The sequence below is a fragment of the Sminthopsis crassicaudata genome, chromosome 2 (assembly GCF_048593235.1).
Source record: "Sminthopsis crassicaudata isolate SCR6 chromosome 2, ASM4859323v1, whole genome shotgun sequence".
Classification (NCBI taxonomy): domain Eukaryota; kingdom Metazoa; phylum Chordata; class Mammalia; order Dasyuromorphia; family Dasyuridae; genus Sminthopsis; species Sminthopsis crassicaudata.
Genome location: NC_133618.1, coordinates 535,593,601 through 535,621,576, shown reverse-complemented (window position 1 = coordinate 535,621,576; position 27,976 = coordinate 535,593,601). Strand labels below are relative to the sequence as shown.

Below are 27,976 nucleotides of genomic sequence, written 5' to 3'. Positions count from 1 at the left end.
TTATGAGTGGGCAATTTATTTAAATATGCAGACGATTATCTCCTCTTTGAGCTTGGCCATAATTAAAAGGGGGTAGGCTACGGGGTTCTCATTTAGCTGGGACTGGCAAATTGACTCTGATTTCAACTCATGAACCTTGCCCCAGCGCTCAGGGGTGAGTGGCTGGGGGAACATGCTGGCTAGCTCTATGGAGGAAGGTAAGGAGGACTGGGAGCTGAGAAGTCTGGGCAGAAACAGAAAGCAGAAACGATTTAGGTAGAGATTTGCTAGGAGGAAAATGAAAGTGAAAGACACCGAAACTATAGGGGAGGGGTGAGCTTGGAATCAGAAAGACTTATCTTCATGAGTTCAAATCTGGCTTCATCCCTTCATCAGCTGTGTGACTTTGGGAAAGTCATTTAACCTTGTCTGCCTCAGTTTCCTCATCAGTAAAATGAGAAGGAAATGCAAACTAATCCAGTATCTCTGCCAAGAAAATTCCAAATGGGGTCAGACTGAAATGACTAAATAACAATCTTTCGTAGGAAGCAGGATGGCAGATAGGATGAAAAACTGAGCTTGGAAACGAAGAAGCAGGGGAACTTATAACAGCTGAAGCTTGAGGAAGAAGAAAGTAGGGTCAAAGTGAATAATGGTAAAAGCTGGTAGAGAGAAGGGCCTTTTCCAAATCTGAAGGATTATTTGGAGCCATAACTAATCAGTACAATGGATCTTAACCTGGAATATTGGTCTGTGAGTAGGTTTCAGAGGGTTCCTGAGCTTAGATGAGGGAAAAAACATCTTTATTTTCACTAATGTTAGCATTTCCTTCAATTAAAAACACAGGCAACAAATATTCCTTTAAAGTGTTCTACATGTTGAAGACTAGGGATCTGTCACACACACACACACACACACACACACACACACACACACACACACACACACACACACATTCTGTTTTATGCATTGCAGAGATGATGACCTGCATTAGTGAAGGGAATTTCCTCAGCTGGGAGCTACCTAGATAAAAGAAATCACAGATCTAATCCCTAGCTTGTCTAAAGAATGAAGGCATATATTAAGCCTTCTAGGATGGCCTAATTTAATTGACTAAGCCTTTTCATGCTGAGATCATGCTCTGCAGAAATGTTCAGAAAGATTGATTTGTTTTAAAGCTTCCATAACCTGGCACCCTACTAATTTTCCACCATCCCTTTCTTCTTCCATTAGTGACAACAGCATCCTCATATAAGACATTCCATGTCCCATATCTTTCCATTCTCCCAGGCTAGTCTTCAAGTCTGTGATGTTTCTCTCCTTCTCTCCATTTCCCAAGCTAATTTCTCCAAGTCTCAGCTAAAATCTCACCTTCAACTCAGTCTTCCTTGAATTCCTTTAATGGTAGTGCCTTCCCTCTGCTGATTATCTCCAATTTAACCTGTCTATATCTTGTCTGTACCTATGTGTTTACATGTTTTCTCCCTATCAAGGAATTGTAAGTTCCTTGAGAAAAGGGTTTGTTTTTGTCTTTCTTTGAGTCATCTATGGTTAGTAAGTACTTAATAAATATTTGTTTCAACTTGTTGATTTTATTTTTAAAGTCTCCAAAACACTTGAATTTTTAAGTTTGTTTTGATTTGATTTGAGTGTGGTTATTTAAGGTCTTTTGCATTTGTGGACCTGTGGATCTCAACTGTTTTCCATGATTTTACTCAAATCATAATCTTGTTATATGGAATCCCTTAGAAATTCATTTGGAAAGATATATGTATTTGTGGGTGATTCTTTGTATAATTATCTCTTCCACAATCTCACCTTTCCCCATAGTAGTTTCTATATGTCATGGATCAGCATAAGAAATTAAATTGGAATTTTGGGGGAGTTTGTGGATATCAGAGAAGATAGTCAAAGGCCATCAGACAACACAGAAAAGTTTAGAAACTCAGAAGTACACAAAATATATGTATAGTATTATACAACATCAATACAAGTTTTACAGTAAAGTACTATAAACCCCCATAAAAGAAAAAGAAAAAAAAATCAGACTTTTCCTTAGGTATCAAGGGAGGGCCAAAAAATTTTATGTGAGTTTTCCAGATAGTAGGGACACCATTCCCCTAAGTCTATCCTCCCTCCCCCACCCATGTAGAATAGAAAACTATACTTTACTCACATTAAATATTTGGTAAAGAGATTGGATAGACAAAGAAAATAGATAGCTCCCCTTGCTCAGATATAGATCACCCACATAGTCTGTCCATTAGAGAGATTCATGTGAATTAACTAGATCAGCTCTAAAAGTTGAAAACCTTCCCTGAAAAGTTTATTATACTTTATTTATTTATTTTATTGTACTATATTATACTTTAATATAAATTAATTTCATCAGATAATGAGCTCTACAACAGGCTACAAACTGAAGTTTGAAGGAGGAGGAAGGATTTGGGATGTCAATCCTGGTGTGGATGGTGAGGAACTGGATCGGCAGAAAATGGGGAGAGGATTTGATATGGGAAGAAAAGGAGGGAAGAAGAATAGGGGAGCATAGGAAAGACATAGATACATTTCAAAAACTTTTAAGCCTGGAAAGAATTAAATTAAAGTGTTTTTATTGTGTACTTGAAACATAAAATCAACCAACTGCTTTCAATAGGAATACCCTAACATTATACCATCCTACTTCTGACCCTCATCACTTCTTACCTGAACTATCACCATAGCCTTCTGATCAGACTTCTTGCCCCAAGGTCTTTGTCTATCCAAACCATTCTCCATATTATGAAAGTGATATTTCTAAATCGAGATCTGACTCTGCTTGCTCAAAAGACTCCAGTGGCTTCCTATTACCTCTAGGATCAAATATAAATTCCTCTGTTTAGCATTTAAAACACTACTCAACTGGGCTCCGACCAACCTTTCTAGCCTTATTATACATTTTTTCCTTTCACGAATTCTTCAATCCAGTCAAACTCATCTTGTTATTCCTCACACCTTCTCCTTTCTCTACATAGAATGTTCACCATATCTGAAGTGCAGTTTTTCCTCTGAGAATCCCTAGTTTCCATCAAAGCTCAGCTCAAATATCACATCTTTGATAGTTTCTCCTGATTTCTCAAAGTGTAAGACTGCTTTCTTCCCTTATTGCCTTGTATTTGTTTTTTTATATATTTTGCATATGGCTATATGCAAAATCCTATTTTCTCTACATCCTTCTTATAGAATTGTTTCCCCAATGGAATGCAAATTTATTGAGAATAGGGCCCTTTCATTTTTATTTTTGTGCTTTCAGTTTGGAGAGAAGCATCATGGCTCATAGAAAGCTACTCTTGGAGTGAGGAAGATTTGACTTTGAGTCCTGCCTATGACCACACCTTTTCTATGACCCTGAAGGAATTCCTAAATCAGTGAGTTCCCTCTATCAATGAAATCACAGTCCCTATCTCTGTCTGCAATGTTTGGCAAAGAATTAATGCTTTAAAATGCTTGCAGATTGATTGACTGGGTTTTTGTTGGTCACCCTTCATTTTCTAAAAGGACCAATGATATCATGAATGACTGCTGTCTTCACTTGCAAGTGAATTGGATTTAAGGGAACTGCACAAAGTTGTCGGTGTCATTCTCTCTTTCAGGGTCACAGCTGGCACTATTGTCAGCCTGTCTTTCATGAGATACAGGGGAAGAGTGTTAGATTTAGAGGTAAGGAGCATGAATTCAAATATTGATTATGTTGTTTATTACCTTGGACAACTCATCCTATATCTCAGTTTCCTCATCTGTCAAATGAGATGAAGGAAATGGGAGCTTTCTCCAGAATCTTTACCAAGAAAACCCAAAATGGAATCACAAAGTTGGACATGACTTAACAACATGTGGATTCTTTAACACCTCAGTTTCTGATATGCTGACCATTAAAGAAGCAGATTCTGAGTTGAGTAGCTTTTGAACAAGCCTATGTTGAGGAAATCTGTGTCATTGGAGACTATCTTGCAGCATTAAGGATTTGTTGAATGAGCAATCTCAAGGAAGGGAAATGCCAAAAGAATTAAAAAATACCTTCACAGATAATATTATCACTCAAAAAAGTGGACTAGCTACTAATGCTCACCAATCCATAACCCTATTTTCTTATCTTCATAACATCTTTATGAGAATGGTTTATATACAGTAAGAATGGAACAGGTAGTTTTTGTAAATGATTTTCAGCCACAGACCACATTTAGTGGTTGCATGATTGACTGAATACATGGGCTTAGGGCTTATTATTTAATAAGCAAAGTTCACTTTTAAACTTAGTCCTTCAAGACTTACATCAACTGATGCTGAGTGAAATGAATAGAACCAGAAGATCGCTGTACACTTCAATGCTGTATGAGGATGTATTCTGATTGAAGTGGATATCTTCAACATAAAGAAGATCCAACTCACTTCCAGTTGATCAATGATGGACAGAAACAACTACACCCAGAGAAGGAACACTGGGAAGTGAATGTAAATTGTTAGCACTCTGTCTATCTACCCAGGTTACTTATACCTTCGGAATCTAATACTTAATGTGCAACAAGAAAATGGTATTTACACACATATATTGTATCTAGGTTTTATTGTAACACATGTAAAATGTATGGGATTACCTGCCATCGGGGGGAGGGAGTGGACGGAGGGGGGATAATTTGGAAAAATGAATACAAGGGATAATATTATAAAAAAAATTACTCATGCATATATACTGTGAAAAAAAATTCTAAAACAAAACAAAACAAAAAAAAAAAACTTAGTCCCCCAATGAAGAGTTCTTCAAGTATTTATTAACATCATACAACATGCCTTCATAAATGAAGCTACCTAAACAAATCTGTTTCTTATTCCAGCAACTCTATAATCAAGAAAATCAAGTGAGGCATAAATCAAGAAGATAAGATACTTACCACTGTTCTGGAGAATGTCTTACTCAGGGTCCAAATGAAAGAGGGATTCTCTAAAGAGAGTCAAGTCCTTCAGATAAATCCCTGTGTGGGGAATAACATTTTGCTGATTGAATCAAGTCCCCAAAACATTGTTGATCTTCCCCAATGAAATGATTAGTCAAAGGAAATTCACCTTTTATATATATTTAGGAAAAATGAAATAGATGAAACATACCTATTTTGATACTATGCCATTGTAATTGAATGGCCAATCCATTGAGTTAGCATATGAATACCCAATATGTGGAACAAATATAATAGAACTTGGCCTTGATCAAATAGGAAGAAATCTGATTCAATACAATAATCATTTACTAAGCACTGTACTGAGCGCTGGGAAAATCAACTCAGAAGAAAGACAGTGCCTGCCCTCAAGAAGTTTATAATCTAATAAGGAGGCAACAAGGTCTATCTTTCTCCCTGTGTGTAAGTATACATGTCCCTGTGACCTATCTGTTTCTGAATTCTCCCTGGAGCCACACACACACACACACACACACACACACACACACACACACACACACAAACACACACATGCTCTGATTTTGGTGAAATGACTAGAGTCTATGAAAAATGGGGTGCCTTTCTTATGAATTTACTTATATCTTAACCACTCTTTCAATCATATTTTAGCTATTGTTCTTGCCAATAGTTTGAAGGAGATTTGTATTAATAGATTTTAGTTGAGAAAGGGTTTGAAAGAAACACACAGAGGCAGGAAAGGAATGGAGGTGGGGACTTGGGGGGTACCTCCCTAGAGTTGAAATGAGGCAGAGCAATAGATGCAAAATGGAGTGTGCAACAAATCTAGTTTCTGCCCTCTATTAAGGAAGGCATTGGGAGGAGTTTGGGACTCCACACTCCAAACTTCCAATCAGAGGGAAGAGAAGACTGAGGAAGGGGGTATCAAGGAAGACTTGAATTAGCAGCATGATAGTAAGATTAGAAAAAGATGATTTTTTTTTTCCTGGGAGGAGCATCTTATTCCTGTGGAGCTGAAACCAGATAAAGCAGTACATGCCAAGAGGGGAAATGAGGAGACTGAATAATATTTAGGAAAATTGTGAAATAGTTTTACTGATTCTAAGGGTAATACTTTGCATTTATCTCTGTTAAAATTCCATTATCTCAGATTGTCACAAACTTTCTAGATGTAGATGGTTGTTAGCTCTTGTTAGCTCTTTCACTAAACTTTGTGTAATTTTTAAATTTTATAAATATGGCCTCTGTATCTTAATCCAAGTCACTGCTAGAAATGTGGTAAAGTAAAGAACTAAGGACAGATCCTTTGGATGTACCACTAAACAGTTTCCTTTAAACTGACATCTACTCACTATTGACTCCTGTTTGGATCTAGTTATTAAAAAATCTGCCTAGTAATAGTGCTCCAGCACTAGACCACAAAAGATTTCCAAGGAAAGCATGAGTTGTGAACTACATTTCTGAAGGACTACCCAGGTCAATGAATCACAAACCCATTGAAATATTAAAATATTTAACTTTGCAAAGCACTTTCCTCACAATAACCTAATTAGGTAAGTAGAGCAAATAATGTCCTTATTGAGGCAATGAGGTTCCAAGCATCTAAAAGACTTACCCTCTGTTGCATAGCTAGTAAGCAGGAGAACCCAAAATCAAACCAAGTTTCCTGATTCCCCACTCTGCCACTATTTCCATTATTCTGCACTCCCCAAGGCTATGTTTATTAAATTGAATTGGAATTTTCACAGGGAGGATGAAAAGCTATCAAGATCCAAAGGAAGGAATCCCTAATAGTGGAATTTTACACAGGATACGGGGAGGCATTTGAGGTACAGGTATTATAAAAGAGCCTTAGTCAGGGCCTTTGACTTCTTCTTCGTCTTTCATATTTGTAAGGCTGAGCCAACTAATACCAACTGGTTCAGTTAAATATTTCATACTTTTTTCTATTTCCAATTCCAGTTCCACCTACTTACAGGTTTCAGATTTCAGATTGATGAATCTTGGCTCCATTCCATTAGAAAAGTGTCCTCTCAAGACCCCTTACAGTTTTACAGTTTTATTGTATTTATATAATTACAAATCATGATACTAGCATATATTTCAGTAATCCTTTATGAATTTATGGATACTTTTTTTTTACAACAACACTGAAAAAAGGTACATTTATAATTTCACCAACTGTAAGAGTAGGATCATTTCATTTATGAGCAGCACTTGAAATCAGACCTTATATATGGTAGCCAGTAGGCAAAACCAGGCTTGAATGTATAACATTTGCTTGGGAATTCTTAATTTCTTCCTGATGAGTCAAGGATACATTATCTTAAATCACTGCTGCTGTTTCCAGGTCCTTCAGAGGGTTTTTACTTTGCAATCCCTCTTTAAAGTTCTGTCTGTCTGTGTAAGCATACATGCCCCTATATCTTTCTGCTTCTGAATTCTAACTGGAGCCATATATACAGCAGCTTTCATTCTGGCGAAATGATTAGAGCCTATGAAAAATAGGACTCCTTTCTTTTTTCTTTTTAATTTATTTGTACCTTTCCCACTCTTTTAGCCATCCTTTAGCAACTGTTCTTGCCAGTAGTTTGAAGACTTGTAGTCATAGACTTTCGTTAAAGAAAGGTTAGAAAGTGAATTTTGACATCACAGTTTTCCTTAGGGCAGGCCTTGCCTGATCTTCATTTTGCCTAAAATGCTTTTTCCTTCTCATCTGCTTTTTGAATCACTGACCTCCTTTAAGACCCAATTCAGTATCCCCTCTTGTAGGAAGCCTTTTCTTGTCCTTCCTCCCAAGGCTCCAGCTACCCTTACTGTCCCCTCTGAGAGAATCTTCCATGTTTGCTGTTACATGGGTTCAGTAGCATCCAGCTCTTCATGACTCCATTTGGGTTTCTCTTGGCAAAGATACTGGAATCATTTTGCCATTTCCTTTTCTCCGTGTATTAAAACAAGCAGTGATTTGCTCAGGGTCATACAGCTAGTGTTGGAGGCCAGATTTGAGGTCCTACCTTCCTCAGACTCGTAGTCCCAGCATTCTATCCAATTCACCATCTATCTTGTGCAAGATGGAGCAAAGGGGGCTGCATCTCCATTTAGTCACTGCTTACATTATCTTGCAATTGTTACTAACTTGTAATAATCCTAACTAGCATTTACATGGTGTTTTAAGATTTCAAGAGCTTAACCTGTGTTGGTTCCATCTTCCCAAAATTTCCTATTCTCTTCTCTTCAGTGACACTCATTTTCACTTCCTACCTGAACTGTTACAATAATCTGCTCTCCCTCCTTCGAATGTCTCCCCACCCTTCTGAAAACTTGGATTTCTTTATGGGTTTAGTTCATCAGTTCTCAAACTTTTAGGTCTCAGGGTCTCTTTATACTCTATAAAATCACTGCCCCCCCCCAATAAAAGCTTTTGTCTATCTATCCACATTTATCTTGTTAAATTTTAGAGCATGTCAGTATCTTTATGAAGATAACGTTGGATCTCGGTCTCCACTCCACCCCCTCCCCTGGTCCCCAGGATAGATCTGAGAAGCTTTGGTTCAGAACACCAGCTGGGACTGATACAGAGAGCAACCAGCAGATGGCACCGAAGGCATGTCTCTGAGTTCTCCTGCCAGCCCGAGGTGGCCAAGTTTGGACTGGGGAAGTTTCCCAGGTCCTTGGAGTCTGATCCCTGTTTTAAGTGCTCTGTGAGCTCTGAAAGATTTTAGTGTAGAGCTTCAGAATAAACATTCCTCTCTTTGGTCGGCACTCCAGGTGACGGCTGCTCGCCCGTTGTAGCAGCAAGCTTGGTCCCCTGGCCAGGTGATGGTCTGAGGAGATGGGGAGGCTTCCTTCCCGGGCTGGAGGCTGGGCACTCCATGGAAGGCATTGAATTTGGAGGAGAATTGGCGGGTCTGAAGGGAGACCCACCTTGAAACCGCAGTTTCTTTTCAGGTAACTTTTCATCCCACTTCTTGTACCATCTCCTTTTAGAGCACTAAACTTGGACTCAAGCAAGCCCCTTCCTCAGCTGTGTGACAGCGGGCAACCTCTCTGAGCATCTTTCTCTCATCTGCACAAATGAGTGGGTTGGACTCCATGGCTTCCAAGTTTGAAATCTTTGACCTGGGTCAGAACTGTGTCCGTTCCTCTTGGATCTCAGCACTTTATTCTACATCCCTGCTTTTTGTTTTTGTAAGGGAATAGGGATTAAGTGATTTGTTCAGGGTCACACAGCTAGTAAATGTTAAGTGTCTGAAGCTGGATTTGAACTCAGGTCCTTCTGACTTTTATCATCTACATGGCCTAGCTGCTCCTATTCTACACCCTTTAAATCTGTTAGATCCATGAAGACCATGTGACTTAATCTTTTCATCTTTACCTGGTACCCTATACACAGTATGGGCTAAACAAGTATTTGCTACACGAATAGATGAATGAAAGGAGAAATGAACTTTCTGACTTTATATACTTTTATATAAAATAATACAAAGGCCCAAGATGATGCAAGGGAGAGATCCAGGTCTACTTTTGTCTTTTTCTCCCCTTGTTTCTAACATATAGCTTGTACATAGGAGACTTAATAAAGGCCTGCTGTATTGAACTGATTAACAATTCCCCATGACCAAAAAATTGTTTCCAGCAGGCTCAAGTTTCTATCAAGACAGTATGTTTGCTTATACTCCTACACTGTGATTACAGGAGCTTAGAGAAGGCCCTCAAGTCCACCCAAATATTTCTCTATAAGTTGTTTTAAATCCCACCATTAAAAATTCATTCCTTTATCCTGAGTTTAAAATGTGTGTATGCTCCACCCAGGGATCAGCTCTTTTCAGTCACTGATATATTAGTAAGAATGAAGGATGATCTAAGAGAACATTTTGATAAAACAGGCAAGTACTGCTGGGGAAGGGGTCCCTGGGGATGGGTAGGAAGGAGTAGAATGGTGAAGCAGAGGCATTGAAAACAACTTTACAGACTCACTGTTTGGTAAAGGGCCATCCTTCATTATGAGTCTATGTTTTATATATTCCAGGTGTGTATACAGACATAGACACATACACAATATTTACATTTCTGTAGATCATATAAAGGGCGAGGTTATTGAAAACCCATTCAAACTTAACCTGGACTTTGCTCAAACTCAAATGAAATATATTATGGCCTTCTCCACATGCCCCTCACCCTATCCCCAGTCCCCAGGTTATTTTCATTCACAAAAGTACTTCCTGGTTGGAACTTCAACTGTGCAGATCTGGTATATATCTAACTCATGATAATAGCTTGTGTTTATGTGGTACTTTAAGATTTGCAAAGCATTTTACCCACTACAATTTGGAAAGCTAGTTGAGCCCCCCTAAGTGGGATTTGAAGCAATTGTCTTGATTGTATGCAGATCCATTGCCTTTCCCACTTGTACCAGACTTCCTTTTCATCTTGTATGGTGCAAGTATGGGGATATTACAGTCAGCATATGGAGTAGATGTGATTGGAGAGATATTTGGGGGAGATCCTGCTTCTCCCTGCCCCCTCCCCAGTATTTATCCTACTGACTGCAAGTGTCATTTATGTCACTAACTGAATTCACACTGGACAAGCTTATTTTTTTTTAAAATTTATTTTATCTTCAATTCACAGAACAAAACAAACATTTCCATAATAGTGCAATCAAAAAAATTGCACATGAATGCAAATCTACCATGTACAACTTGCTATTCCTTCCAAAAAAGCTATCATGTAAATTTATTTATTTTTTCTTTCCTTTTTTAAATTCCCTCTCCCCTACCCTAGAGATAGCTACTGTTAGCCATGAATAGGTATATATATATATATATATATGTGTGTGTGTGTGTGTGTGTGTGTGTGTGTGTGTATATAAAATTATTCTATACATAGTTCTATTTATCTATTCTTTTCCTGGATGCAAATGGTGTTTTTCTTCATATATCCTTTAATTTTTATATTTGTAACAGCCAAAATGACTTAGTTGCTTAAAATTGTCCTTCAAACAATATTGGTGTTGCATATACAATGTTGACTCTGTTCACTTTGCTTTTCATCATTTTGGACAAGTCTATTCTTTTCTCTGTTTCTTGGGTGCCTCATCTGCAGGAGGATGTTAGATTTCAGTAATTCTTTGGGAGAGAGGGAAAGGAAGGAGTAGTCTGTAAACTTATTAAAATTATTTTTATACTTGTGTTCCAATATAATCGGTTTCCTTTGAAATAGTGTGAATTTTAGACATTTAAAAACATTATTCTGAGAAAGGCATCTACAGGCTTCACCACACTGCCAAAGGGACCCATGACACACATGAAAAAGATTAAGAGCCCTTGGAACCTTCCACCTCTGGAAAGTCCATGAATCTAGTAGTTACAATGCCAGAGATTCATTCCTTCAGGTTAAGAGTCTTCTTATAAAAATGCAAATCCCTTGAGAGGTGATGCAATGTCTCTAATACCTCGGGGTGGACCACTTATCAGATCCCTTTCATCTCTGCTTTTCTAGAAGGAGTTGCTGAAAATAGGGGAAAGGGAAGACAGGTGTCCTAAGTACACATGTTGCCCATTTCATAATCCTCCCCCTAGGGTGTGAGGAGGCAACTAGACTGAATTCAAACCAAGGATAGGTCAAGTGATTCTCTGGGTCTTTGCTCTGTCCAGATCAGTCAACAACAATCCTTTATCTGTTTGCAAATCATGCTGAGTCCTCAAATCTCAGAGACTACCTAGCCCAACCTGTACCAGAATAGTAATCTGTAAATCAATCAACCAGCAGGTATTTAATAAGTACTTACTATGTACCAGGTACTGGGTAAGCAATTCTCTTCTACAGCCTTCTCAATAAGGAGTAATTTGGTCATCGGAGATAGCCTTATTTCCTCTTGTTGACCCACTCCAGATTTCAAGCCAAAATCTTCCATTTTACAAACTCCAACTATTGTTTTGCGTACTGTTATTCTATGTCCAACATCACCAAACAGTTCCATTAGAGAGAACTCATTTACCTGATACCTCTCATTTCCAGGGATTGTATAAGGTGGGTCTCTGGGTCTCCCAAAATCTTTCTTCTCTGTCCCTTACTCTGGTCCCCCCAATCCTGGACACCTTCCAACTAGAAGTGTTATGCTATTAACAGGTATGTGTTCCTAGAAAGATGTCATTTTCCAAATAGCCAGATAGTTCAGGGCACGGGAAGGACATATCATTCTGATTTCTTCTAAAAGCTATGAGATTCAAGAATAATCAAGGTAATATCCTTCCAGAACATCACTTGTCCCCTCAGGCCCAGGAAATCCCCAAATTTAGGTGTTGAGTTGATTAATTTCTGGCAGGGATATGTATCTCACAGAGGTGAGGGAAAATCCATTTGATCAGGACCTTAGGAAACTCCCCATAAATCTGTGTGTGTGACATAAATGACATGATACTTATCTTATAGATAAGCATGAAGCTCATTATCCAAGGCATGTGAATACAAAGGCATTGAAAAAAAAAAGCTTCAGGAAAAGTGTATTTAATGGAGGGTTGTTTGTTGGGACAGTAAAGGTGCACCATAGGATTTGCTCTAGAATTTTGCAAATGATGGAGAAGAAGGCTGGAGGTAGAGTCAGAAGTCACATCTTCCCATAAATTCGCCACTAGGATTCTATACAATGTACTGAAGGCCTTCTTCATTTTTTCTTTAAATTGCAAGGATACCGATGGAGCTCACAGGTAACCTTGGGGTTATCCTTCACTCATGTCTTCTCAGTCCATTTTTTTGATTACATATTTGGCAACATCCTTTTTTCTCTTTCAGAATTACTTATGTTGTATTTTATATCCACCACACACTTCTCAATTACCCTCTGCATGGAATTTAATTTTAATTTTTTGAAGATTGTTATGCTTTATGACTCATGGTCACACAACAATATTGGTAGAATTCTGGTATTAAAGATATGGACCTTTGTTTCTAGGAAAAGTTTGAGACCTTTAAGGAACTCTTCTGTTTCCCACAGGGAATTCAGGTCATTATCTTTTTCCTTTTCATTCTTGGTCTAACTTCTTGTCCATTTGTATTTTTTTGTCCAAGGTATAAAAACTGATGGATATAATCCATAATATGTCATAGTTAGTCAAAAGCATTGACCATTCTCTTGATTCTTCCTATATGGATATATTACTTTCAAGTTTGTAATGTAATATGTGTAGCATCCTTCTGGGATACTTTGACAACTTGCATTCCTCACCTTGGAATCAGCTGTTTTCAGAAACTGATACGCGAATAAGAGTGAATGATAGATTGGGCTCCCAGAAAGTAGCTATTACTCCCTGTGGGGCTTCATTCCTAATCTTATAACTCATGAAACCCAAAGAGTATGTTCCCCATTAATAGTCACCAGGTAGAACAAATTAGTGCTTAGCAAAGCCATTTATGAAAATGACATAGTAGCTACAAAAAATTGTTCTCTACTCTCGCAGAAGCCCAGGGAGATATTCTTTCACAGTTGCATATCTCTCTACTTCATTAAATAGGAGTAAAATAGACTCTACAATGGGTGGATAGTTTTTTTTTTCCCCTGAGGCAATTGGGGTTAAGTGACTTGCCCAAGATCACACAACTAAGAAATGTTAAGTGTCTGAGACCAGATTTTGAACCCAGGTCCTCCTCACTTCAGGGCCGGTGCTTTATCCACTGTGCCATCTAGCTGCCCCCCAGTGGATAGGTTTTTGATCAAGTAAAGTCACTGATGGAAACTATAGTTGATTGTGTCAAGAGAGAGGGAGAGAAAAAAAAATTTCCTCTTCATTACTCCTAATCCAATATCATTCTGTGATTTCTCTGAGGTTAATCCATGATGTTTCAGGACTGTTTCTCAATTTTTTATTTGCCTTTTGTGACAACCCGTTTTATTGTGTAATTTTAGAAAGAAATCTCTTAATGGTCTCTCTGTTGTTATTTTGTCATTGTTGGTCCTAATTGTTATATTTGTTTCCCCTTCTTGGATTGCTCTTATTTGCAATAGTTAAGAAGCAAAAGTTCAGGTCTGGTTTTCTTTTTAGAAATGCTCTGAATACTTTTAAAAAAATTGAAGTCTTCATTTTTTCATTAATGGTCAGATTCAGATTAACATGGCATATTACTTTGGATTGTAACTCCTTTGCTTTTAGGAACATATTCCATTGTTCTATTCCCTTCAGGGGTTTTTGGTGGATACAGAGTGTTATTTGAGTTTCTTTTCCTTTATATTTGAAGAAGAAAGCTCCTAGTCATTTGAAGAATTTGTTGTTTTCATTTAATTAATTAATTAATTTTAACTACTATTAATTAAATCACCACTTTACTTCTTGGAGTTTGTAGCATAAGTTTTTTTTCCTTCCTAGAAGTTTATTTGTGGATTCTTCTGGTTGTTTTCTGTGTTCGGAAGTTCTGGGTAGTTTTCTTGTACTGTTTCTTTACTTGTCCATTTTTTTTTTCTGGGCTGTCTAAATCCCTAAGTTGCATCTATACATCCTGTCATCAAAATCAATATTTTGCTTGTGGAATATAGTTTTATTTTAATGTTACTGCCTTTTGCTTATTTTCTTCCATTTTTAAAAACTTCTATATAATTTCACCCCAATTAGTTTTTTTCTCTTTTGTTCCTTTGGTGAGAGTTGCCACTACGGATTCACATTTTTCTATTCTGCCAATTTTTTCTTTAATAGTTCTTATGTCTTTTATTCTTTTTATTTCTCTTTTAAACTGTTCAGAAACATCCTCCTGTGGTTTCATATTCTCTTGGAAATCCTCAGGTTATTTTGCCTTGTCAAGTGTTGATTCATTTTCCTTTGTAATGTTTACTTACAGAAGCTTGGACTCTTTTAACTATTCTAGAAGCCTTATTCTTTTATAGTATCAATATCTTCCTTGATACTCTCAAAGTCTTTAACAGTATTTTTTTCCTTTTGAGATCTTTGGTAATTTCAATCTTTCCCCCTAATTTTCTATTGTTCACTTTCTTGGGTACTGTTTTCCTGGAGTTTGGATCTCAAACCATCTCACCCTCCTCTTACACAAGGTAGATCTTTGCTCCAATTGATTTCTGTGAGGATAGAACTGGCTACTAGTGGATGTAATGAAACATAACACAGCCACATATATTTGTCATGACCCAGTTTTCCCTATTCCTTAAATCTCTGACTGAGTTCTGTTACAGCACAGAGCACTGCCTTGCCTTTATACAAGCTAGAACAGAGGGTAGAGTAATAGAGTTTTATTCTGTTGCAAGTTCTGGATCAACCTGTGTGGCCCTGCGTGAGTGGTGGACAATGAAGAAAGGGTGCTGAATGAGGGGGTAGAGATTAGCCATCCTTGTTTTGCTGTTGTTGTCCTGGTGGTTTTGGTGGTGATGGTTGTTCAATTAGAAAACACCATTTGGGGTCCTCTTGACAAAGATACTGGAATGGTTTGACATTTCCTTGTCCAACTTATTTAACAGATGAGAAATTTGAGTCAAGCAGGGATAGATGACTTGTCCAGGATTATACAGTGGCTAGATCTGAATTCAGGTCTTCCTAAATCAGGTCCAGCACTCGGTCCGCTGCATCATCTACCTGCCCTATTTTATTATTAGTTCATTCAATTGTTATTTCCTTAGGGTTCTTGGTACCCTAAACCATGGAGACAGATGAAATTTCTTGAACATAATTTTTTATTTTGATAGGATTTCAGAGTTCATGAGGATCAGAAAAAATGTCAGATTCTCCATCTTGTTGGTGTCTGTAACTGCTCTGAGCCTTGACAACCTCAAACTGTCACTACTAAATGAAGTAAACAGAACCAAGGAAGAGAACACTGTATACAGTAACAACATGATTATCAACTCTGATGGATTTGACGCTTTTCTTTCTGTGTTTTTTTCCCTTTTGAGCTGATTTTTCTTGTGCATCATGACAAATATGGAAATATGGAGAGGAATTACATATGTTTAAACTATCAGATTGCTTGCTATCTGGGGGAGGGACAGAAGGAGAAGATTTGAAACACAAGGTTTTGCGTAAGTGAATGTTGAAAACTATCTTCGCATGTATTTGGAAAAATAAAATACTATTTTTAAAAAGAGAGAGAATAAAATAAAATAAAGAGGACTTGCCAGCAACAGGCCAATGGAGAGTGCCCTTCTGATTTAATGAGAGAAGAGTGTAGTATCAAAGAAAAGAATCAGGTCATTGAAGTGTCTTTGTAGTTAAATGTCTCACTTACACCTTATGATTTTATTCTGAATTATCTGGGTTGCTGGGAGGTTGGTTAAAGGGTAACTCCTGAACCAAAATATACTTCCAGATGTGTCCCTGTGAAACTGAAGCTACACTTCAAGGAACGTGCTATTAGTATTATTATTCCCACTTTGTGGTTAAGAAAATTGAGGTGCAGAGAAATTTAGTTATTTTCCCATGGTCACACAGCTAGGAAAGATTTTGATATGAGAAAGAAACTAATGAAAACGCTGATTGATGCTTCCTCTAGATCCTCTGCATGCATAACATTTTCCTCAGTTTCTAATCAAAGTTATTGGTGGTGTCCTTTTCTCTGGATAACTTAAAACAGTCATATCTCACATAGAGATTTTTTTCCTATGGATTCCTGGGAGAGGTGGAGTTGTTGCAGTGTGGTTACTTACCCTCAATCTATGATCCAATCCTTGGGGCATTTTTTATTTTAAAAATTCATTTAAAATTTTTTCAATTTTAAATTCTCTCCCTACCTGTCATCCCTCTCTTAAGTCCTATCAATTGAGAAGGCAAGCAATATATCCATTATACATATATGAAATTATGCAAAACAGATTTCCAATGTCATCCAAATTGAAAAAAATTAGAAAAAATAAAGAAAGCAAAAAAAATGCTTCAGTCTATATTCTGAGTTAATCAGTTTTCTCTCTGAAAATAGCATTTTGCATTGTGGGTCCTTTGGATTTGTCTTGGATCACTGAATTGATTAGAGAGCTAAGTTTTTCACAGTTGATAATCATTACAATATTACTGTAACTATGTGCAACATTATTCTGGTTTTGCTCATTTCACTTTGCATCAGTTTGTATGCAAGTATTCCCAAGTTTCTTTGAAGCCATTCTCTTTCTCATTTCTTATATAATAATATTCTATTCCATTCCATTCCATATACTATAACTTGTTCATCCATTCCTCAATTGATAGATATTCTCTTGGGGGATTTTTGCGTAAAGCTGTAGTTTTTCTTCACCCTGCCCTACACTTAATCCAAGGCTGCTGAGATGATAGAAAGAGCTATTTCCCTCCCCTAACCTCCCTGGTCTCTTTACACATCAGTTTTGCATTCACTCACTTTGGACTGTTGTTTTTGGCTCCTAAACCATGAGAATCTCAAGCAGGCTAATCTTGATTACTCCCAAGCAACATCATAACTGGCTAATTTTGCCTAAGAACCAAAACTATAGAATTGTGCCTCTCCATCCTTCAGTGACTTAATGGCATGGTGGACTTGGAATAGTAGATGCAAAATTTTTCTGTATCCTTCAGTTTCATGTGCCCAAAACAAATCATTCATTTGCTTCTTGTTATAGCTCTGATCCTAAGGCCAGGTAATGAAGGATGAAGAAAAAGGGTGTTATGGCTCTAAAAGCCTCAGGTTCTGGGGATGTCAGAAATAGAAAATTCAAGGAACAGGGAATTCCCAGTTCTTATCTAGATTTAAAAAGCTGCCATGGAACAAAGCCAAATATCCAAACAAGATCAGAGATGGGAACGACAGACCTTAGGGACCAGCTAATCTAACTCCATAATTTCTTAAATAGCATTTTATTTTTCCAAATAGATATAAAGATAGTTTTCAACATTCATTTTTGTTTTGTGTTCCATATTTTGATCCCTCCCTCCCTTACATTCCCTTTCCCCAAGACAGCAAGCAATCTGATATAGGTTAAATGTGTGTAATTTTTAAAAAACATATTTCCACATTAGTCATGTTGTGCAAGAAAAATCAGATCAAAAGGGAAAAAAGCAAAGAAACTATAAGAAAAAGTGAAAATATTATGTTTGATTCATATTCAGTCTCCATAGTTCTTTCTCTGGATGCAGATGGCATTTTCCATCCTAAGTCTATTTAACCCCATCAATTTAAAGATGAGGAAATTAAAGCTTAGTGACTTGTTCAAGATGACATAGTTAGTAAGCAGCAAAACTAGAATATAAACTGAAGGTCCTCTGATTCAAAACTCAGAACTTTTTTCTTATATCATTGATACCTCCTAGCAGCACTCCTGTCTAAAATGTTTGCTTTCTAGATGTGTAATAAAATCAAAAGACTTGTGTTTAAGTCTTGTTTCTGCCAGTTACTATCTGTGTGATCCTAGGAAAGTTATTTTAGTTATCTGTGCCTCAATTTATTTTTCTGTAAAACGAGAATAATGTTATTTTTTCAGGAAGAGCGGCTAGATTCTGGGCTTCCCCACAGAGTCACTGTTTAATGAGTGGAAAGTTAAAAAACTTGCAATTGTTCAGACTTTTTCCAAATGAGAAAAGAGTATCTAATTTTTGAGGACAGGAATGTTTGTTTCTGTTTTCTCTGCCAAGGAGAATAAACCTTTCTATTCTAAATACTGGAAAATGTAAAACTAAAATGTCTAATGGGGAGTTGACAGGAAAGATATATACATATACCCACATAGATATAGATATATAGTAAGGTAATATCTAGTAGTCCTTAATAAATTGGGGTCACTAGACCCATTTCAATAACAGCCTCGAATACTAGAAGAACTGGCAAACATGACTGCTGATTTTTGAGAGACTGTGGAGAACTGATCAAGTTCTGCAGGAATTGAGGACAAATGCTCTTTCAATTTTCAATAGAAGGGAAGAAAATGGAATGTGCAGACTAAAGACCAGTGAGCTTAACTTAAAATCCTGAAAACATGCTAGAAAGTATTATGGAAGAGATAGTAAACCTCTAGAAAGAGAAGCAGTAATCATAGAGAATCATCATGTCTTTCACAAGGACAGGTCATCCCAGACTAATCTCATTTCCAGCAGTGTTACTAGACTGGTTGATCAATCAAAAGCTATTAATAAAGTTTACCTAGATTTAAGTAAAGCATTTGATAAAGTCAGGTTATTGTGGAAAGGCAGACAATAAATAGGTCAATTAGTTGAACTCAGAATCAGCTGGGTGAATGGACCCAGACCATAAATCATTACTGGGTTATGTAGGTCTCCACTGGAGTATGATTTTTATAAAGATGTATCTGATTTTAGGCTGTGAAACATTTCCATCCATACATGTATCATGTATGCAGAATTATAGATGTCACAAAGTTGGGAAGACTAATTAAAATACAGAAAATATGTTCAAGATTCAAGGAGATTTTAATAGGTTAGACCAGGGGGTGTAAACATGCTTCCTCTCATCTCCCTACCCTAACCCCAACCTCCTGAGAAAAAAAAAAAAAAAGGTAGCTAGGTAGCACACTGGATGGAGCACTCTTCAGTGTGATCCAGGCCAGTTAAATGTAGTTCCTCTGTGATTTTAATGTGTTGATGCATTAATTTTAAAAAATGTATACATATGTGATTTTCTAAATCAGTATGTGAACTAAGGGTTAAACTAAATGACTTTTGAATGTCTCTCCTGTCCTCTCCTGTCCTCTCCTCTTCTCTTTTACCCTCCTCTCCTCTAGAACATTGAACTAGAGTCTTCAGCGTGTTTCACTAGCTCTCTAATCCTGGCCAGAAAATTAATTGATTAATAAGCATGTATTAATTATTTATTGTGAACTAGGTCTGGGAATACAAAGACAAAAGTAAAACAATTCTTGTCCTCAAATTTTTGTGTGTGTGGTAGGTATGTGTATGAAGAAAATGCACATATACAAAGATATCCATAAGATATGAGAAATGGATATAAGGCAGCTTTGGAATGGAGCCACATTATGAGGTTGGGTGTGAGGAGGGTCAATAGTCATTCAAGCTTTCTGGAATTCAGTTTGCTCATCTCTAGAAATGAAAAAAAAAAGATTATTTGTATAAGGACCTCACAGGATTGTGTTGAGGCAAGTGCTGTGTAAATCTTAGAACTCCATAGAAATTCAAGGTATTGTTCTTAAATGAGTTCCTGGATATTACAGTTCCTTGGGAGGTATAAAGCATTGTACAAATACAAAGGCTTATCATTTATTCACTCATCCAGCCATCCAGCCACCCCTTTCTTCTGTCATTCATTCAACAAATATGTATAGAATGCTGTGCCTGGCTTTGTGCTTATTTGTTATTAGAACAGATAGGCTTTTGCAATTTGGTCATTTAAGGTGAGATTCTTTCAGAAAGGAACCAGATGTCAATGATTTTCCTTTTCTTTCTCTCTTTTTCTCCCTCTCTCTCACCTTTTTTATTTTTCCCACTATTTTCTCTCTCTTACATCCCTCTCTGTCTCTGTCTCCACAATCCTCCATCTACCCCTCCCCCAATCACTCACTCCTAGGAAGAGAGCTGTGTGAATTCTAAAAGTCCAGTGATTTTCCACCTCTCTTATCCAGGCTGTGTTTAAACTGAGCTAGTGTCAAAGTTTGCTTTCTGTAGGGCGCACCGACCTTAGGGAATTGCATAATCTTCAGAAACAGTCGAGATGAGGGAGGTAGGTCATTGCTCCCCTCTGCCCCCCTGGGCTATGTGTGTATGTGCAGGCCTGTATACACTCTCCTATATGTGAGAGAACTATCAGTGTCTCTTTGATCAGTAGCTGTCAGGGAAGATGAACCTTCCCCTGCTACCCTCTTGGCCCCAGGCCTCCTTGGAGCACCTGACAGGAGCTGAAGATGGGTAAGAGAAAGAAAAGAAGCTGTTGGTTTGGTTTTCTTTGCCTGTTCAGAACTGGTGGTTTTATTCAACTTGGGCCACTAGAACTTGGGCCAGCTTAGTCAGTGACAAGAGCTCTAGACAGGGAGTTAGAAGGCCTGAATTCCAGTCTCAGCTTTGTCAATGATTTGCTATGTAATCCTGAACTTGTTTCCTCATATGTAAAAAGGAGGATAATTATAGCTGTACTATCTACCTGACAGGGGTTTATGAGGATAAAGTAAGACACTTAGGTGTGAGACTATTTTGAAAATTTAAAAGGGCCAGTAAAAGAGAAGGCATTATTATTATTGTTTTTTGACTCAGGCAACTGTGGCCTACCTTCATCATAATAGCATAGGCTCTATGGGCCAAGTCAATTACAGTAATCTTTTTTTTTTTTTTTTTTTTTTTTTGAGATTGATATCTTTTAGTGATATGACATGGTTCATAAAAACTGTCTTTGAATTGTTGTCAAAACATAGAATTACAAAACAACAGCACTGGTTTGGATGACCTTGAAGATCATGTAGGTGTTATAATGAGTTTTGGACTCAGGAGTCAGGAAGACATAAATTGAAATCTTGACTTTAACTTTGTGACTGTGGGCAAATCATTTGATCTGTCTGCCTCAGTTTGCTTTATATAAAATTAGGATAATATCAGCACTTGCTTCTTAGGGTTGTTGAAATGATCAAGTGAATTGAGAAATATAAAGCATTTTGCAAACCCTGAAGCTAAAATGTTAGCTATTATTATTAACCAGGGCCCTAGTTATGAATATAGATATTATTTTTTCTTTAAAAATGTTTTATTAAAAACAATATGGATTATAAAATGCCATAAACTAAACTTCCTTAGTAACACTTAATATTTAAGTTAATTGCAATACACAATGTATAATTCTTTTTTTTTAGTCACTCCCTCTAAATTCTTATCAAGATTCTTTGTCCATTCATTCTCATTGTCTTTTCCTCTTCTTTGATTGTCATTATCGTAAATTCTATTCTTTTGGTTTTGCTTTGCTGGGTTTTACGTGGAGATCTTTCTAGATTTCTTTGTATTACTCATGCATTGGTCTTAATGGTGTTTATAGTGTTCCATTACAGGCGTGTACCATAATTTATCCAACTATGTCCCCATTGTTGGACATTTATATTGTTTCTAGCTTTTTGAAAGTACATAAAATATGGCTATAGACAATACTTGGATGCTTTATTTTTGTTTGTTTTATTTGGGGTATTTTGAGGTATTGGTATTTGGGATATTTGAAGTATTTGAAGTGTTTCAAGGTATATTCCTAGCAGTATATTTCCTTTCTAAAAGAATCATAGAACATTAGATATGTAGATAAGATATGTAGTAATGGACAAAAAAACCACTGGCTTGAAATTAAAAACTCTGAATTTAATCCTAACCCCACCAGATATATACTCATGGTATAACTTCAAGGGATGAAGTTCACAGAATAGTTATTGAAAAGCAAGTTATAATACATACATATATATACACATAATACGCATATGTATTGTGTTATATATGTATAAAATATACATGCATATATATATACATTCTTATATGTATTATGCATATGTATATGTTCATATTTTTGGATACCCATTATTTTTATATCTCCTTCATTTCATCTTCATAGAAATACAGTGTGTCATCGTGGATAGAGAACTGATTTTGGAGCTGAAAAGATCTGGGTTTAATTCCCTACTTTGACATATACTGGTTGTGTGGTCCTGGGTAAGTCACTTAACCTCTCAATACTACAGACAACTCTCTAAGACTATAAATTGCAGAGAATGTTTTGATTTATATCAGAAAAGGGAATTTCCTCACCAAAAGTGTTCCTTATAAGAATGACATCCATAAGTGTTCCTTATAAAAGTGACATCCTTAGTATAGCATATTGAACTCAAATCAGGAAGACCTGAGTTCAAATCCTGCCTTGGGATTTACTAATTGTGTGACTCAAGGCAAGTCACTGCTAGCAGCCTCAATTTCTTCATCTGTAAAATGGGTATAATTATATCTTCCTCACAGGGATGTTGTGAGGATCAAATGAAATAAGATGTATAAAATCTTTTGTAAACCATTAAGTGTTATAAATATTAGTTATCACTATTAATTTCTAAATATATACCTTACTACTCAGTGAGTTATTTCTTGTAAGAAAATAAGAAAGTAATATTTTTAAAAGTAGGACAGCTAAGCTAATCAACAAATAGAATGAATTTGACATTACATGTGATATTCCATCTCCATATAATCCTCTACCATTGCAATTTAAGAAAAGTTGTGAATTTTCTCTTTTTTTTTTTTCTTGAGACCATGGGGGAAACTTATACTGTTAAATGGAAGCTACTGTTCTTAAAAATATTCTATGTTTCTATATTTTGATGTTATGTTACCTATATTACATTCTACATTTCCCATTATATTACCTACATGTATCACCTCCCCATTCTTCCTTCCAGGGAGACATGCCTCATAAGAAAGAGTAGGAAGAGCCACCCCATGGAACATGTTCAGAGTTGCCTCTATTGGTTTTGGTGCATCAGCTTTGGAGTCTGCTTCCAGCTATCTATGATTGAATACTGAAGAGCTAGCACACTAATATGACAAGAGGCAGCAAGGAGTCACAGAGAAGAATCACAAAAATTAGTTCACATCCAGCCTTGGAAATGTATTAGCAGTGTGACCCTGGGCAAATTTGTTCATTCCAGTTTAAAATGGAGATGATAAATAGCACCTACCTCCCAGAGTTGTTGTAAGAATCAAATGAGATAATAAATCAATAAGTCAACAAACATTCATTAAGCACCTACTATGTACCAGACAATTTTCTAAGTACTAACTAGATAATTGAATCATAATTATAAAGCACTTAACACAATCCCTGGAATTGTAATAGGTGCTAAATAAATGTTAGCTGTTATTGTTATTGTTGTAGTTGTGGTTATTATTGTTGAATCCCTTAATGGGATACTGATCAGAAAGAGCATGTGGTTCAAAAGATACTTAGAAGGAAGTGGCCCCAGCCTCAGGGAACTCTCCCTTTCCTTTCCTGAATTGTGTTAGGGTAATTTTAAGCACTAGCAGAGGTAGAGGGAAGAAGTGACTTTCCTTATCCCCCATCTCACCTACCACATAGCCATAAGCCTATGGTATCTCAAATCCCTGTTCTATCTAGGCAAGCTTGAGCTTGGGTTCAGCCTACATCTTTTGAGATTGTTCTATTCTGAACTTGCATGAAGAATCCTATCCCCGAAGGAAGATATATCTAACAATCTTGCAAGTATGAGAAGTCCAGAGGTCTTCAGTCCCAGTGGGTTTTAATTAACTAGTTACAAGAAGAGTCCTTAGCAATAACTCCAATGATTTTGGGAATATGACTGCCAACAAGAAGAATGACCTAAGCCTGGTCTATTTTTACCAGAAAATAGTAGACTAAGAATGGTTTAGACAACACAGGTCTGAGGTAATATGAAAAGTGACTATCAACAGTTCTTCAAATTGTTTTATATTTTGATGAGATTTAAGTACCAGCCTCTGAGAGAATGTTTTATATCAATTATTCTTGATTATCACTTCAGTAAATACCCATTTTTTTTGGGGGGGGAGAAGGAGGTTGGTGTCAACCTTTAAATCCTTTAAATGTATTTTTACTTCTTCAGGAAAGGAATTGCATTTCCACTTGTTTACAGTATTGATAAAACACACTTCTCTTCCTCTAAATATATTCAAATATTGGGAGTGACTAAAATTGAAAGACAGCTCAAATGCATATTTCTTTCTTTCTTTTTTTAATGACCACTTGGCTACAAATTTGGGTACTTCAATTTTTTAACAAACTGTATGAAATGTTTTTTCTTCTTTTATTTTTTTGAGTAAAGCTTTTTATTTTCAAAATATGTGCATGGATAATTTTCAACATCCACCCTTGCAAAACCTTATGTTCCAATTTTTTTCCTTCTTTCCCATCCCCTCCCCTAGATGGTAAGTAATCCAATATATGTTAAACATGTGCAATTCTTCTATACATATAAAATGTTCTTTCTTGTCCAGAATTTAGTTAATTTCCTTAATGGTGTATCCATAAGAAGCACCTCTAGATAGGGCAGCTGTGCCACTCAGAAATCATGCATGTCCCTTGAATTCAGATATAGCTCAGTAATGAACAGATCTCTGGTTCTTCTGATACTCAAATACTTGCTTCTTAGCAGTCTGGTTCTTACTGAACCAACTGATTATTTCATTGCAATTTTCAAGGTCTTCCTCACCAATTTTGCCTCAGGGTTTTTCATTTTCCACTTAGCTGTCATTATGAAAATAAATGATTCAAAAGAGACACGTTGACTCTCTGCTTTTTATCTTCAGTGTTTTATTTCTTAACTTTCTTGACTGGGTACTCAATGAATCCTTTATTGTTGACCCTTGCCACTGTTGATGGTGATTTTATTCTCCGTGACATTCTCTTGGTGATAGCAGTTACATTGAGGATTTTATTTGCATAAATGTCAAAGGTCTTTTAATTTGGAGAACAGTTGACAATCCCCCTGAGATAAAATTTGCCAAGTAGTTGATATCCTTTGTAATTTATCTCTCACTTTCATAAACCTGGATAAGGGTATCAGGATGGTTTTCTGAGTAAATCATGAAGATGTGTGTCTGCTTAGTGGGGATGGTGGTATTGGATTTGCTCAGAATTATTGTAGCTCTAACAGAAGTTTTGTTATCAAGAAAAAGAGGAATCATATCCAATAGCACCAAGTCTTGAATATTCTTAGATTTGTCCCTGACAGTTTGGCAGCTTGAATACCTGCCTTATAAGAAACAGTTTCATTAGGATTGTTGTTCATGTTCAGCACTTTGCCAATGAAAAACTTGTGCTTGGATCTTGGGGAACTAAGTGGAACCACTAACCAAAATTATGCCCTGCATCTACCTTGGCATCTCTTAGGGGCAGTGTGCCATAGAATAAAAATTCACTTCTTCAATGAAGGTCCAGATGACAGCAGATAGAAGTTGGTACCTTCAAAGAAGGTATTAATGTCAATCTGGATATTGATGTCAATTTCAGTATTGACCTGGATTCTGAGAAGATGCTGACTTTTGCAAATTCACAAACAGGGTGGAAGTGGTGGACAACACACACTTATATAATCAATTATATATAATATAATTATTATAATTATAATAATTCTTCGTATGCTTGCCCTTGAAATCAGCAAAGAAATGGTTGAATGGATATTCCTTAGCTATGGACTTGATTTTTTTTTTCTTTTTTCCTGAGGCTGGGGTTGAGTGACTTGCCCAGGGTCACACAGCTAGGAAGTGTTAAGTGTCTGAGACCACATTTGAACTCTGGTCCTCCTGAATTCAAGGCTGGTGCTCTATCCACTGCGCCACCTAGCTGCCCCTATGGACTTGATTTTAAAATCAAGATGCCACCTTAAAATTTTTTGTATTAAAGTTTTAATAAACATAAATCTATTTTCTCTATCACTTATTCCCCACCTTAATGATTTTAAAATCAAGATGCCACCTTAAATTTTTTTGTATTAAAGTTTTATTTTTTAATAAACATAAATCTACTTTCTCTACCACTTATTCCCCATCTTAATGAAAAGAAAAAGAAATTCCTTACAACAAATGTCAAGCCAAATAAATTTCTTCATTGGCTGTTCTCAAGAAATATATGTCTTTTATTATAAGAATTCATAACTTCTCTTCCAGGAGGTAAACAATACTTTATTGTTGATATTCTGGAATCATAAGTTACAGATTTCAAAGATTTTTCTCTTTATAATGTTATTATTGTATAAATTGTTCTCTTGGATATGCTCAGTTCATTCTTTCTCAGTTTGTAAAAGTCTTCAAAATTGTTCTTGTTAATAATAACATTGACATTATAATAAAAATTAAAGATGTTATCTTCACTGGAGAGGATGGAGTCATCAAAATTACCACCACTGAAATCAAAGATCAGCCCAATAGTCTCAGTACCAACCTTCTTGTCTAAGCAAAAAGCAATAGCAGAGATTGTTGACTCACTGATGACTCAGAGCACATTAAAACCAGGAGTAGTTTGGAGATTCTTGATGACCTGACATTGGGAGTTGCAGTAGGCTGATATTGTTACTGTAATGTCTGTAATAATCTTTCCAAGGTAATCTCCAATCTTTCTTTTATCTTTGTCAAGACCATACTTTTGTCAAGACATACTTCTTCAGAAAAGAAACTTTTGTTTCTCTTGTTCAGACTATACAACTGCATCATATCTTTAACTACTTAGATGCTTGGAATAAAAAAATGTGTTGCTGAAGTTATTGCCACTTGATTCTTTGCAGCAAATGTTCTGTGTTAATAAAGATAATGCAGCTTAGAGGTGATTCTGTTTCCTTAGACCAGTGGTCCTCAAACTTTTTAAATAGGGGGCCAGTTCACTGTCCCTCAGACTGTGGGAGGACCGGACTATAGTAAAAACAAAAACTTGCACTCTGTCTACGCCCCTCAGCCCATTTGTCATAACCGGGTGGGCCGCACAAATGTCCTCAGCGGGCTGCATCTATCCCGAGGGCTGTAGTTTGAGAACTCCTGCTTTAGCAATAAACTTCACTTATTCCATGATGTAAGACTCTCAAACAGTAGGAAGTCAGGCCAATGTCAATGTCAACTGTATCTTCCTTCAACATGGCTGCTGCAATATCAGGGTCATTGCTGATCAATAAAAGTCATAAAACCTGCTGCTACATTGAATGATTATAAATGCCTTTTGTTAAAGGCTAACATAGGAAAAACCATTGGACTGATTGATAATGTGGAACATAGCAACTGGGGCTCGGGATCTAAGTTTTAGAACCTCCAGGGATTATTACTCTTGAGGATGGTAGCAGTCCCTTTGGGGAATTTAAACCACAAGTGCAAGCATGTTGGGGATTGGTTTCAGAAGGGTTGCTACTTAAACACCACCACCATATCATGTTCCAAGGGCAATATAATTGTTGATCCATTTTGAGCATCTTTAAAAGATTATATATAATGATAGAAATAATATAGTTCCCACAGTCAGAACATGTCAGAGGAAGGATATGAACTCACAACTTCCTGATTCGGAGGCCAACTCTCTTTTGAATTCAAATTCAATTTTATAGATGAGAAAAATGAGGGTAGAGATGGGAAATAGCTAAATGGTGGCAGAGCTAAAGC

At 36.7% G+C, this 27,976-nt stretch overlaps 1 long non-coding RNA gene across 2 annotated transcripts; it reads left to right on the top strand.

The window, feature by feature from the left end:
* The first annotated feature begins 40 nt into the window (after positions 1-40).
* LOC141558054 (uncharacterized) lies at positions 41-26,465 on the top strand. 2 transcript variants are annotated; one of them, XR_012486944.1, is made up of 3 exons: positions 41-197; positions 22,410-22,507; positions 23,242-26,465. It is a non-coding gene; the product is annotated as an uncharacterized LOC141558054 (long non-coding RNA). The 2 variants fall into 2 exon arrangements; XR_012486943.1 differs by lacking the exon at positions 41-197 and adding an exon at positions 8,622-8,876.
* Positions 26,466-27,976: the final 1,511 nt, after the last annotated feature.